Source organism: Periplaneta americana, chromosome 5, assembly GCF_040183065.1.
Source record: "Periplaneta americana isolate PAMFEO1 chromosome 5, P.americana_PAMFEO1_priV1, whole genome shotgun sequence".
Lineage (NCBI taxonomy): Eukaryota > Metazoa > Arthropoda > Insecta > Blattodea > Blattidae > Periplaneta > Periplaneta americana.
The window spans coordinates 10867938-10880578 of record NC_091121.1 but is presented as its reverse complement, the minus strand read 5'-3'; the positions used below and the strand labels follow the sequence as shown (position 1 = coordinate 10880578).

At 35.4% G+C, this 12641-nt stretch overlaps 1 protein-coding gene across 1 annotated transcript in view; it reads left to right on the top strand.

Moving 5' to 3' along the window:
* The window catches only part of nkd (naked cuticle), a 787886-nt gene that overhangs the window by 43243 nt on the left and 732002 nt on the right, over positions 1-12641 (top strand). The window lies entirely within an intron of this gene.

Below are 12641 nucleotides of genomic sequence, written 5' to 3'. Positions count from 1 at the left end.
AATATGAAAATTGTCAATTGTAGTCTAAACTGAAAAGTCAAATTTTGTATACAGAATTATCATAAAAATCGTCAATTTTGTTAATAATTTGTCCACGTCTGTAGGTAATTCAGACCACTCTTAAGTCATTTATTTCGGAAACTAGCTCATGAAAATTTTCGCGACGAAAATATTTATAATTAAACCACATGTGAACTTTCACTTGAGCATTAACAGGAAGTAGGGTCAGTGGCGTATCATTTTAAAATTTCAAATGGGAGTCAGGTCAAATAGGGTATAGTCGGACCATCGGATCTGTGCCCCCGTAAGATATGCGAACTGAACTCTAATTCCTTCTCAGCCTCGGTAATTCATTTCTCTCCCTGCATTCCTATCTCTCTCCTTTCTATCTCTCTCCCTTTCTGTCCCCCACTACTCACAATTTTGGCCTTCTTGCGGGACAGTTTACAATATTTGCACTTGCAGTCCAGTGGTTTCAACTCAACATGAATACTGTAACACGGAGTGGTGAAAGAAATATTATTAAGCGAGTACGTAATAGCATTTTGCGATGAAGAGAAACAAACAGGTCAATATCTGTTTCCTATAAACCAGGCAACAAAAAGAGCAACTGATATCACTGGTGAGGCTTATTTTATTTCAATTGATTATGTATTAAAATTACTTACTTAACTAATACTAATAATACAACATTTTATGTAATTTATATAGACAGGTCAAAACTCCTAATAAAGATAATCAGGAGAGAGGGAGTCTGTGCAGGAGATGAAAAGCTGGAATCACCAGAGAAGAACAGACGAAGGGAACTTTTAATTATTGTAGATGATACGAACCGATGTATTTTAAGGAGAAAGATACAAGAATTTTATACCGTTCAGAAAGAAGTTTCAACATTAAAGAAATTACTGAAGCTTGCGAGAGAAGCAATAATTTCCAAGGTTGGAGAGAAAAACTACGGAAAGTGATTCGAGACATGGGATTTAGGTTTAAAAAATGTAGAAATACAAGATGTATTTTGATTGAAAGAAATAATATTGTAGCATGGAGGACCAGTTATTTATGACACCGTTTGACGTAAGTTTGGCAACATCCCTATTCGGCAAGGTTTGTGGTCTGCTGTTTAACGTGGTGGGAGGAAAGCGGGTGGAATGGAGTGAGTAAAGGCGTTAACTTTTCCAAGAACGACGACAACGCTGAAGGGGCACAGATCCGATGGTCCGACAATACCATTTGACAGAGCTCTTCAAAACAAATAACTTTCATAGAAAAAAGATGCAATTTCATCAGAATCCTAGCCCTATTAATAAACATTTAAAACATTTGGGAGAAAAATTATTAAATGAATACAGTCATAATGCTGCAATGTGAAATGATTTGTCAGCAGTTAAGCACTATCGAATTTGAATTTCGTGTCGGATAGAATTCGGATGGGCTCAGACAAGTGCGTACCCGATCGGGTACAGAGTCGGCTGGACCGTATCCTTACCCTTCTAAATCCGGCCGATGCAGACCTCTGATTTCGATGCACGGGTATTTTTAGTCCAGTAACATTTCCCCTTAAACATTTTCTTATGAAACATACAGGGAAGATGAAATTAGAAACATTCTAATTCCCATGCTATATCCCTAATATATAGTGAGGGTCACATAAGAACAGTTCCTAACCAACATATATTCCGTCTTGTCAGTGTTGCCAACTGTTACCAGATATCACAAGATCCTACGTACTAAATGATTTCTTTACTTACCATACTCTATGTTGGAAGGTTATTCTAATAATTCAATAATTTATAACATATTTTCGTAGACAAACTATACGAAAAAGGGATCAACATGTCAAGTATTTTGTCTGGCAATACGAAATTCATTGGTTTGACTAAACAATTGACTCGCGAGACCTAACTTAAAAATGTATTTTGTTTGACCACATGAAATTATTAGTACTAACTCCGAAAACTTACCTGACTATAGTCTTGAATTATAACCACAACACAACACATAAAATAACTATTATGTATTAATATTAATATTGATATTAATTAATTATTAGTATGTTCAAATTTATTTAGCTTCCAGTAACCGACCAGAAATCTAGTACAATTTTAATTTCATGGAACTCCATTATCGACAAATATTATCGATAGGGTAATTCCGGGTTAGATGGCCATAGTTTTTTGAATCACTTAGAACAGGGTAACCGATTGGTAAAGAAATACGAAACAAATCAAATACGTTCCTTCTAGGTTATATTTCTCCACTATAGTGCCTCAGAGCGCATAGAATTCACTGATGTAATAAAAAAATACGTTTGAAATATAATAGGCCACTGGCCATCTCACCCAACATATGTGGGTGAGATGGCCATAGGATATAGGGATAGATGGCCCATAAAAAATGTAAGCGAGACTATAGACATCGGTCCCTGTAAGGGAAAATCCATGTTCCTGCATATTTAATATGGCGAACAAATCTACATCCATTGTCATTGCCTATGTGTCACTTGGTCCCATTGCACCCTTTGTAGAATTGTCTGTTTTAACTCTACTTTCCAGGGCTTTTCTTGGAATATGAAATGTAATGAAGGCTTGACGTACAGAAGTGCCATATTTAATGGCTTCAAAAGCACAGTATAAGTCATCTTCATTCCAAAGACACGTTTGCTGCCGGGCTTTGCTTTATATTTTAACGGAATCTAGAAATAACGATACTTTTAACATAATAATATTCCTTAATTGTAGGCCATCTATCCCGGAAAAATGCTGGCCATCTCTCCTTTTTTTACGGGAGAGATGGCCATACCGCGTAATAATAACTGGCAGCAGTGAAGAGAACAAATACAGTTAAGATAGAATGTTTAAAGATGCCTTACCTCTTTAATAATGTTTCCAGCAAATTTCCTCACAAAATGCAGTATTTCTCTATTGTTATTTCAGAAGGTGAAAAATTATTGCTTGCTCACAGACTAACGAACGGCTACAAAACGCGGAAATAATAACCTTCCGTTTTCGCAGGTGCAACAATCACTTCGTTTAATTAACATCTGGCGGCAAACCGATTTTCATTCGAAACAGATGATTAGAATAAAAATAAGAGCGGTTGGTCGTCTCACCCGCATGGCTATCTCCCCCGGAATTACCCTATTTGTCTCAGCTGCCAACATACCAGTTACAAAATCACTACCGTTTGTAGTATTTGTCAGTATCGAAATTCGAAACGAAGTTGGCAAAAGAAAATTCAACCTGCGAACTAGAAAATCACCACAATCCACTAGCAATGTTGTAATGGGTGGAAAATGGTTAGGTTTCACCCTTAGGGTATGAAGTAAGCTGACCCGGACTATATTTTACAGCCATGACAACGGAAGCTAAGACTTGCACATTAAAAAAGTATTTGCATCAATAAGAGAACTTTACAGTCTGTTGCTTTCAACCTGTAGTAACCTCACCCTTTACATAACACAGTGGGCTGGTGTATTTCACAGCATTTTTAATTTAACGGGGGTTGGAACCCGAAGCAAGACGGTTGGCATAAATAGTGCGCATTCTGTTGGGAAAGACTGACAGGTGGTAGCGGTGCAGGGGAAATTACTAGACACAGTGTGTGTTTGAACTCTTTTTTCTCACCAAGCTGGATAACGAGGCAGAGTCGCTTCCACTGTCGTTGACGTGGAGATGGGAGGGGTTCTATTTCTGGGACTGTTACAGGTTACGAGGTTTCAAAATTTAAGTTCCGAAGTAGCAGTTCGGCAAATGATCGGCAAAGGAATGAAGAAGATTTTGTAAGTTGAGGACTGTCACTATCTTTGATTTCTAGCCCCAAATCTTTGAAATTGCAATTATTGTTATCCGATATGTAGCTGTCACATGATGCACTTTATTCTTTATTTTTCGTACTTAGTCATAGCAATATGTATGTACATGCCAACAGAAGTAATAGAAAGATAAATTAATAAGTAAATAGTCTGTAGTAATGTCACGAGAGGCCTGAGATCTGCCGATAAATCCACGAGCGAAGCGAGTGGATTTATCTGGGAAATCTCAGACCTCGAGTGACATTTATTAGGACTATTTCGTGAATAAAATAAAAATTTTAATAATATATCCCTAAAATTCGATCACAAAATGTTAATAATTGTATATTAACGAATACTTAACCTATTCAGACATTGTGAAGTTGAAATACTCGTAGATGAATATCGATTATTGCAATAAAGAAATTCGATGTTATTATTCAGTAATGCCAATTGCGAAAAGCGAAATACAGGATTAACAATGTTAATTACATGTACTGCACTTTTCTCTTATTATTATAACAAATACATTTTCATTATCTGCTGAAATCATAATTTAATTTAACAGTAACAGTGGGGACAGCTATATACCAATGCTTATGTATTCACAGCGAGACATGTTGCTACACAGTGAAGCCATGTCTGTATAGATAGGCCTAATTAAAACACGAATTTTATTACGCCATACGAAAGGCAGTTTGATCGAAGACATTATTACTATGCAAGGTCTTTGAGTTTGATATGCGATGATGTTACATAAATTTGAACGTCTATTAATTGTTTAATTTCAATACAAATGTTATAGGCTACAATTTTATAGGTTACGTTAGGCCTACCTGTGGAAGCAGGACCAATGTCAGCTGTGCCTTGTTTCGACCGTTACTTACAATGAGTGCTACACGAAAGCATTTTTTATAGCTCGACAAACGCATTATCGCTGTAGTGTGTAACGGAACTAAAGCTGCATTTCCACAGTTCAATATTCCAGTCGCGTATGCGTGTAATCTGGGAAGAATAGAATCAAGTTTAAAAGGTACGTTTAATTAAGATGCATAAAGATTTTGTGTCTACATGGTGCGCCGTTTTGAACGTGGTCTTCACTGCGTAAATATATTAATTAATATTAAATATCAATCTTGCATTCATTCCTTTAAAGTTGAAAAAAAAGTTTAACCGTGTAGTTGCATCTTAATGTATTCATGATCATCAATTTACGGGGAAACAGTTGGCGACAACGACTAAACAAAAGAACGACCATGCGATAAATTGATAGCGATAAATCTAGCTGCAGAAATTATCGCAAAGTCTGACTGTGATTGGTTGGAATTCAAAATTTCATTACACTTCATTGGTCGAAAATGTAATGACGTCATATAAACGAAATAGTCAATGTAAATATTAATTTTCTTATCTACTGAAATAATTTCACAGTACTAAAAAAAAAAAAAAAGGTAAAGGTATCCCTGTAACATGCCATGAAGGCACTTGGGGGCATGGAGGTAGAGACCTCGGCACTAGAATGAGGTGGTGTGGTCGGCACCACGCTCTGACCGCCTTTTACCCCCGGGAAAGACTCGGTACTCAATTTTATAGGAGGCTGAGTGAACCTCGGTGCCGTTCTGAAAGTTTGGAAACGAGAAAAAAATCCTGTCACCACATGGGATCGAACCTCGGACCTTAATTTCGCAGTACTGCTGTACGAAATACCTCTTATTGAAGTTCCGACTGATATGTATAGTAGTGGCAAAAAAACCGGACCGACCCTTGTAGCTGATTTCAGAGCCTTGTTCACTCAGAGCACGGTAGACTGGTAACTAAGGGTGGTATTCATAGACATTTCGCAGCACGCGCTACGAGCGTACTAAGCTAGCCCCGGCTATCCACTGGTTACTAGTACAGAATTCAAATCATATCCTATCGCTAACACTGGTTTATGGATACGAAAAACGCTGATCATCCACCGGAAGCCCGCGCTAAAAATGTCTGTGAATACGGCCCTAAGACTTTCGTAGTTCTAATCCTGCCAGGGAAGGAAACTTTTTTTTTTTTTTGTTCCTTATTCAAATTTATTCCCAATACTTTTCGTTTGCTGGTAAAATTCATGTTCTGAGAATAATAAGTTAGTAAAATATCGCTACAATCGAAAAGTATTGGGAATAAATTTGAATAAGGAACAAAAAAAAAGTTTCCTTCCCAGGCAGGATTCGAACCACGAAAATCTTAGTTACCAGTCTATCGTGCTCTGGCTCTGAAATCAGCTACAAGTGTCGGTCCGGTTTTTTTGCCACTACTGTACACACAACTATTATCAGGCAGTACATCTCACTTGACGATGTGTCAGAGGAAGTACAATTTGTGTACATCTGAAGTCTGATTAGTGGAATATGTTATTAGTCAGCGATTTATGCAATGAATGGGGAAAGGAACTGGCCGTCCTACTCCATTATCTCCTGACTTAGTTGCCTCATAATTGATGCCTTGTTGGTGTCACTTGTGAGGTTCAGATCCGTCTTCGGACAGTTGACTATACAACAACTGTACAAAAATATAACAACCAATATATTGATACAATAATGATATACACATCAACACAAGTAAAACAGAAAGATCAATGATTAAATAAATAAATAAATACTCAATGTAAACTGTAATTTTTCTCTTGAAGTAATTTACACAATAGTACTAAAATATGTAATTTGTGTTACTCTTAAGGAACTCAACAGAACTATAAAAGGCCTACTTGTTAACCATTCTCTAGTAACTTCCTTAAATCTTTTAAAATTAAGTTGCATTTACTGGTAATTTATTAAAACACTTAATTTCTATGTTATTAAAAGAATTCAATTGTTACTGAATACACATAAATATTTCGTCGGCATTATCACCTTTTTTTCATTCAGACGATAGATAAACATACAGGTAGCAGTTGATAAAGCGTCGTAAAGTAACCAATTAAGAAAATTACTAATATGTTTATTATTATTTTTATTATTTCAAAATGATCGTTAAATTTCAATACTCATCATCTGATTATTATTATTATTATTATTATTATTATTATTATTATTATTATTATTATTATTATTATTATAAAATGAATAATTTCAAGGAAAAATTGTTCAATAAAAAGAAGTGAAATACGAGAGGATCCAGGAAAACGAGAAATGGCGGTACGTCCGTGACGCTACAGGAAAAAAAAATTGTTTCCAAAATTGTTCGATTAAATTCCCTTGTGTGCCCTGACTTTATTTTACGCATTTAGTTTATCTTCCTTAAAAAAGAGAGAGATATTTGCGGTGAAAAAAGAAAACACAATCTTTAAGAACAGACACGTTACAAAAAAAAAGTATAGAAAATCGTTTATGTCGGTAAATACAGACACGATTTTAATACCTATTTTTACCTTAGCATCCTTCCAATTTCTTTCAACTGCTAATATAGTCTGTCATAGCGAAACTGCCTCGATTCGCGTTTGTTTCATGTACAATTAATTACGCAGCAGTTGGAGAATGTCCGGAATGGAATCCGAGTTTCATCCTTGCATGGCCAGTCAAGCGGAGTTGGTATGCCCAATTTTCTTACTAACAACGTTACACGTCCGCACACAAAACAAAAAATTAAATAAGAACAGAAAATCAGTACTATCTGCTATATAATGCTTTGTCAATTATGCTTGCTTGCAGAAACAGCTGCAACTATGTTAAGGCCATAGGGTGATTCGAAAATATGTTCCTTCCAGAAGTTAGATGTTACAGCATTCACCGCAAGCACAATGCGAGTTCGAGCATTGGTCGAACGATTGTACAGGAAATTTTGTTTCAGAAGGAGAATTATTTGTACATTAAGAGCGATCGATTTCCTCTTCCATTTTTTTAAGATTTATTTTAGTCGCATAACTGCTGGGTCTTTTTCCGACCATAATATTCACATGCAATACAAACAATGAAGATTTCAAACAAAATACACGATATGTTATAATTAGGGACCGGATTTTTATGAAATATCAAGGTGTAAAATATGTACATATTTATGTAAGAAAATAAGCTGAATGTGTACTAAAATATGTAAAATCATGAAAATATTTAATAACAATATCTGGCAGGTATAGGATAGGTAAGACTCTCCAGTTGTGATTTCACAGAGCACCCGACTTTTTTACCGCACACTTGACACATTACTGTTTTTCTTTCTGTAGGGAAAGCTTTGTCCATCGCAATCCATGATTTTATTTTTGTCGTTACGGTTGAAGATACAGGGGCCATTTTAGTTAGAAAAAAGAAGTAGATAAACTTACTTGCACTTCATACTGTAAGTACTAAAACTAGAGAACTGAGTGAAATGAATGACACAACAGTACTGCAAGCACTGTTTCGCTTTACTGGATTAGGAGAAAATAAGAGGAGATGTGGGACACATGCATTTTAGCTGCTCCCTGTAAGAAACAAAGTACCTACTAAAACCTCAAACTATAGGCATTTACAAACTGTTGTTTGAAAAGTGGCATTCCTGTATCATTCAGATGAATAGGATTATTCCAGCCGAGAAGCATACTTTCTAATTGCTCGGAAAATTCCATTTCCGTATAGGTCTACTAAATTTAAAGTAATGAGGTCAAGCAATAATCTGAAAAAGCTATTTATTTTAATCTTTGAACATATTTCCAGTTTCTTCCTTTACTTCAGCTTCTTTTCAAAAGTCGGCTACTTTATTGCGGCTCACGGCAGACTTGACACGGGTTTTCCCTGGAAGGATTAGGAAGAGGATGGGTAAGGTTGCAAATTGCATGGGAAGGGCTTGTTAAGACGTGTGCAGAACAATTATAGTTCGAGACAAATCATGCCATCCTCGTCCCACTCCACCGCTTGAAGGCAACGCTACCTTCTGAGTGATTTTTGCAATACAAGGTAGTTGTATGAGAAATGTTGCCTTTTGTTCACTCATATTTACAGTGGGCGGTATGGGGTGAATGCCTCTATTATTTTCTGGAACTAAGGACGTTATGTTTCTTCTCAAAATATGTCCTTTCTTGGTAGGTAAAAAGGCTTTTAAATTGTAAACTTCCCCAGCAGAAGTTTTTTTTTTTTTCCTTTTAAAGAAGTAAAAATAAATAAACCCCTAAATATGTAGATTTATGCACTACCAAGCCGTAATATGTAATGTGGGGTAAATATGTAAAAATATGTGGTATCAAATTTTAATATATTAATGGTAATTACAAGAATCGAAATGATTTGTTATTTATATACGGTTAGGTTGAAAGGAATATAATATGTAATTACATAAAAATCCTGTCCCTGGTTACAATGTATTTCGATGTACAAAAAAGCAAACAAAAAGGTAATGACCAGTGTATGACAAATTTTGCAATCAAATCATATTGCGCAAAGAAATTTCTTTAAAGAATTTGATTAGTCTACTTGTAGAAGAGAATTTGCATCATTGAGTGCTGTAGATACATCGTTTGATATACTCGTAATTGTACTTCTTCCGTGAGGTGTGCTATCTTTGGCTTTCTATGGTGACGTGTTTGGCGGTGAGGAAGCAATGACAAGTTTCGCCTGTTGGTGGTCATTTCTTGATATGAGGTAGGAATGGGTTAATTTCGTATGTCCAATTCTTAATCTTGATAATAAAACATAATCTTTTCTCTTAAGCTTGTGGATCGGTATATTAATAGAGCATTTTGACTTAACCTCGAAAAGTTTTCTGGAAGAATTGATACTGAATGTTATTTAAAGTAATTTGGTATAGCTGGGGTTAAGATGCCTGGCCTCTACTCGAGACAACACAGCACATTACATAAATAATAACGAACAAAAATCTTGTAGGGCGGGATTCGAACCATCACTGCTGGTCATATTTCCATTTCTATAATTTATTATTTATTAATGGTCAATGTGATTCTTAGAGTGTTTTAAAATATTTTATGCTCGACCATATTTCTAACTTGAAATTATTCAGAAGTATTCATTTTATTCGTATCTGACTGAAGATCGGAAGTGACCTTGTGCATAGCTCGTGAATTGTGAGATGTGCGCAGACGCGAAAGTATTGATTTTTTTCCGAGGAACAATAATGTCATTGACCTTGAAGTAATCTAGAGAATAACATGAACTAATTTTGATATAACCTGGAAATTGATTTAGAATTGAAAAACGAGATGACAAATTGAATTTATTTGAATATTATTTACAATTAACGCTAATTATTATAGTAACAGAACATAACCTTCTGCGACAGTATAGGATTTCCAGCCTCCGTGACGTTTCCCTCGTTGTCTTTCGATTGCATATCCGAGAATAATCGAAAACCTGAATTTTAATGAATAGGTGTACTTTAATGACATGCATTAAAGGACTGCTACCAGATGTATAATTACTACATTTCGGCATGGTCGAGCATAAAATATTTAAAATAAAATTTATTTATCTTAAAAATCTTATCATAATAGTTTAAAAACACTACAGCATAAGTTTTCCTATATTTATGACATACTATATGATCCCAGATAAAAATATCAAACAGAAAAGAACATACTTCTAATATTTTATGTGAAGTGTGCCTTTGTTAAACTTTTCATTTATTCTTTCAAAATTCTTTAACTTCTGCTTTCTTGGAAGACACAGTTCCACCATGACGTTTTCTATGACTTTAAGTGGAAAAAGTTTTACTCCCGACATCAATATGCGAGCGGCGTAATAGCGGATATGCCTACACATAAACTCGAAATGCTCTTGTTTGCTTCGATCAAGCTGCCCGTGTATAATATCATGACGTATGACGACAAAATTCTGACCCACATCTCTACGAAATGATATCTGGATCGATATTAGCTCTGCGGTAGCTTACAGCCATCATGATACTATAAAATAGTAAATGCCATTATTTCTCGGTTTCAACTTTCTGAAGACGTAATTGGTTTACATTACAAATGCATTTCGTCCACCAGCTCAATTTTCCTATTATACAAGCTACTTTGAATCGAGGATAAATTGTCCTGTACGCTTTTACATATCGTACTTCACAGAGTTTATAAATAAAGAACTCAAACTATGTCGATATGAGCTTAGAGTCTTTGTGTTACGGAAACTATACTCGCTATAAAAATATTCTTATACTTGTGTATCTCTACAGCTTGGAGTCGACCTTCTTCTATAGCCATAAATCTATATTTGTCGAACACAAGATAGGTCTCCTGTTGAATGGTGTTCAATGTACTCTTATACTCCTCATCTATCTTATAAGTAACTAGTGCTGTTGATCGATCAAAATATTTAATATATTAAATATTTGAAATTAATCGATTAATCGATAGATATTCAATATTGAAAGTTCTTTCGTCACTGGAAAACGCGAACATATTTCCGGAACGTACTATACTCACTAACTCAGTAGTGCTTACTATGACCACGTACGCGGCCTTGGTTCTGTGTGGAGAACGGTTGGAAGTTTAGTAGTAGAGGGAGTGGGAGTGAAGTACATACAAAAGTTCAGGTAGAATAAAAATTGAAGTAAAAGTAAAATGGTGTCCCTGTACTTCATAAATCGCCGGGTTTGAGGAAATGGCGTGAGGCGGAACGAGTGTTGTGGGGCACCCGGTGGCTCGCGTGTTTGGCGCTGCTCCTCCGCAGTATTCTAATCTCACATTCCATGTCGCCCGGTTGTTGCGATAATTAAGGCCATATTCTTCTTCTTCCATTGCTACCAGGTAACTTGAGTCGGCATAATCTCATGAAAGAAAGAAGGAGGAGGAAAAACTCTATCTTTTTTAAGAGCTAACTACTTGAAATGTTCCAAACATTTCTACAATTACGGCATTCGTGCATTTCGCTTCATAAAGGAGAGAGAAATCTGGAAATCGATGGGATTGAAAGTCCTGTCGCGTTGTTAGCCGAGAAACCGACGAATATGTCTTCTGAATTAAGACTATCTCAAATCAAATTTTCGAATTCGGACTTTCAAATCTTCTGTCTGACAGAGATCCTGCTGTTATTGAACTTGCTTGGATATGCTGTTTACGAACGGCACTCGTGCTCAAAGGCTGTCCTCAGAAATGCGTTCGAATCCCGGTTACACTGTTTAGGCGTTTTCCTCTACTGTAAGCATACTTTCATTCTACAATGAAACATACAGGGAAAACACGGGAATTTTACTTGAGGCAAGTAAAGAGATAGGTTTGGAAGTAAATCCCGAAAAGACAAATTACATGATTATGTCTCGTGGCCAGAACATTGTACGAAATGGAAATATAAAAATTGGAAATTCATCCTTTGAAGTGGTGGAAAAGTTAAAATATCTTGGAGCAATAATAACAAATATAAATGATACTCGAGAGAAAGTAACGCAGAATAAATATGGGAAATGTCTGTTATTATTTGGTTGAGAAGCTTTTGTCATCTAGTCTGCTGTCAAAAAATTTAGAATTTACATAACAGTTTTATTATTGGTTGTTCTGTATGGTTGTGAAACTTGGACTCTCACTTTGAGAGAGGAACAAAGGCTATTAGGCCTACTATATAATATTGTATATTGAATTTATTAACATAGTGTTATATTTACTGTGTAATTTGCCAATTATAGCTACATTTTACATTTTTGGCTATGATATCTATACTTAACTATTTTTCTTTTTTTTTTTTTTTTTGGTATTTTTCGTTTATATCTATATCTGTGTCTTTTATTTAGGTAGTATCTATTTTTTTTTTTTCATTTTTAGTTTGTAATTACACTTGTATCTTGCATTTGCATCTGTTTTATCTTTTTTTTCATGTTATATGCAATTCTATGTTTTTTAACAAATATCTGTACTGTCTATTGTAATTGGGGCTTTGCCCTGTTATAAACATAAATA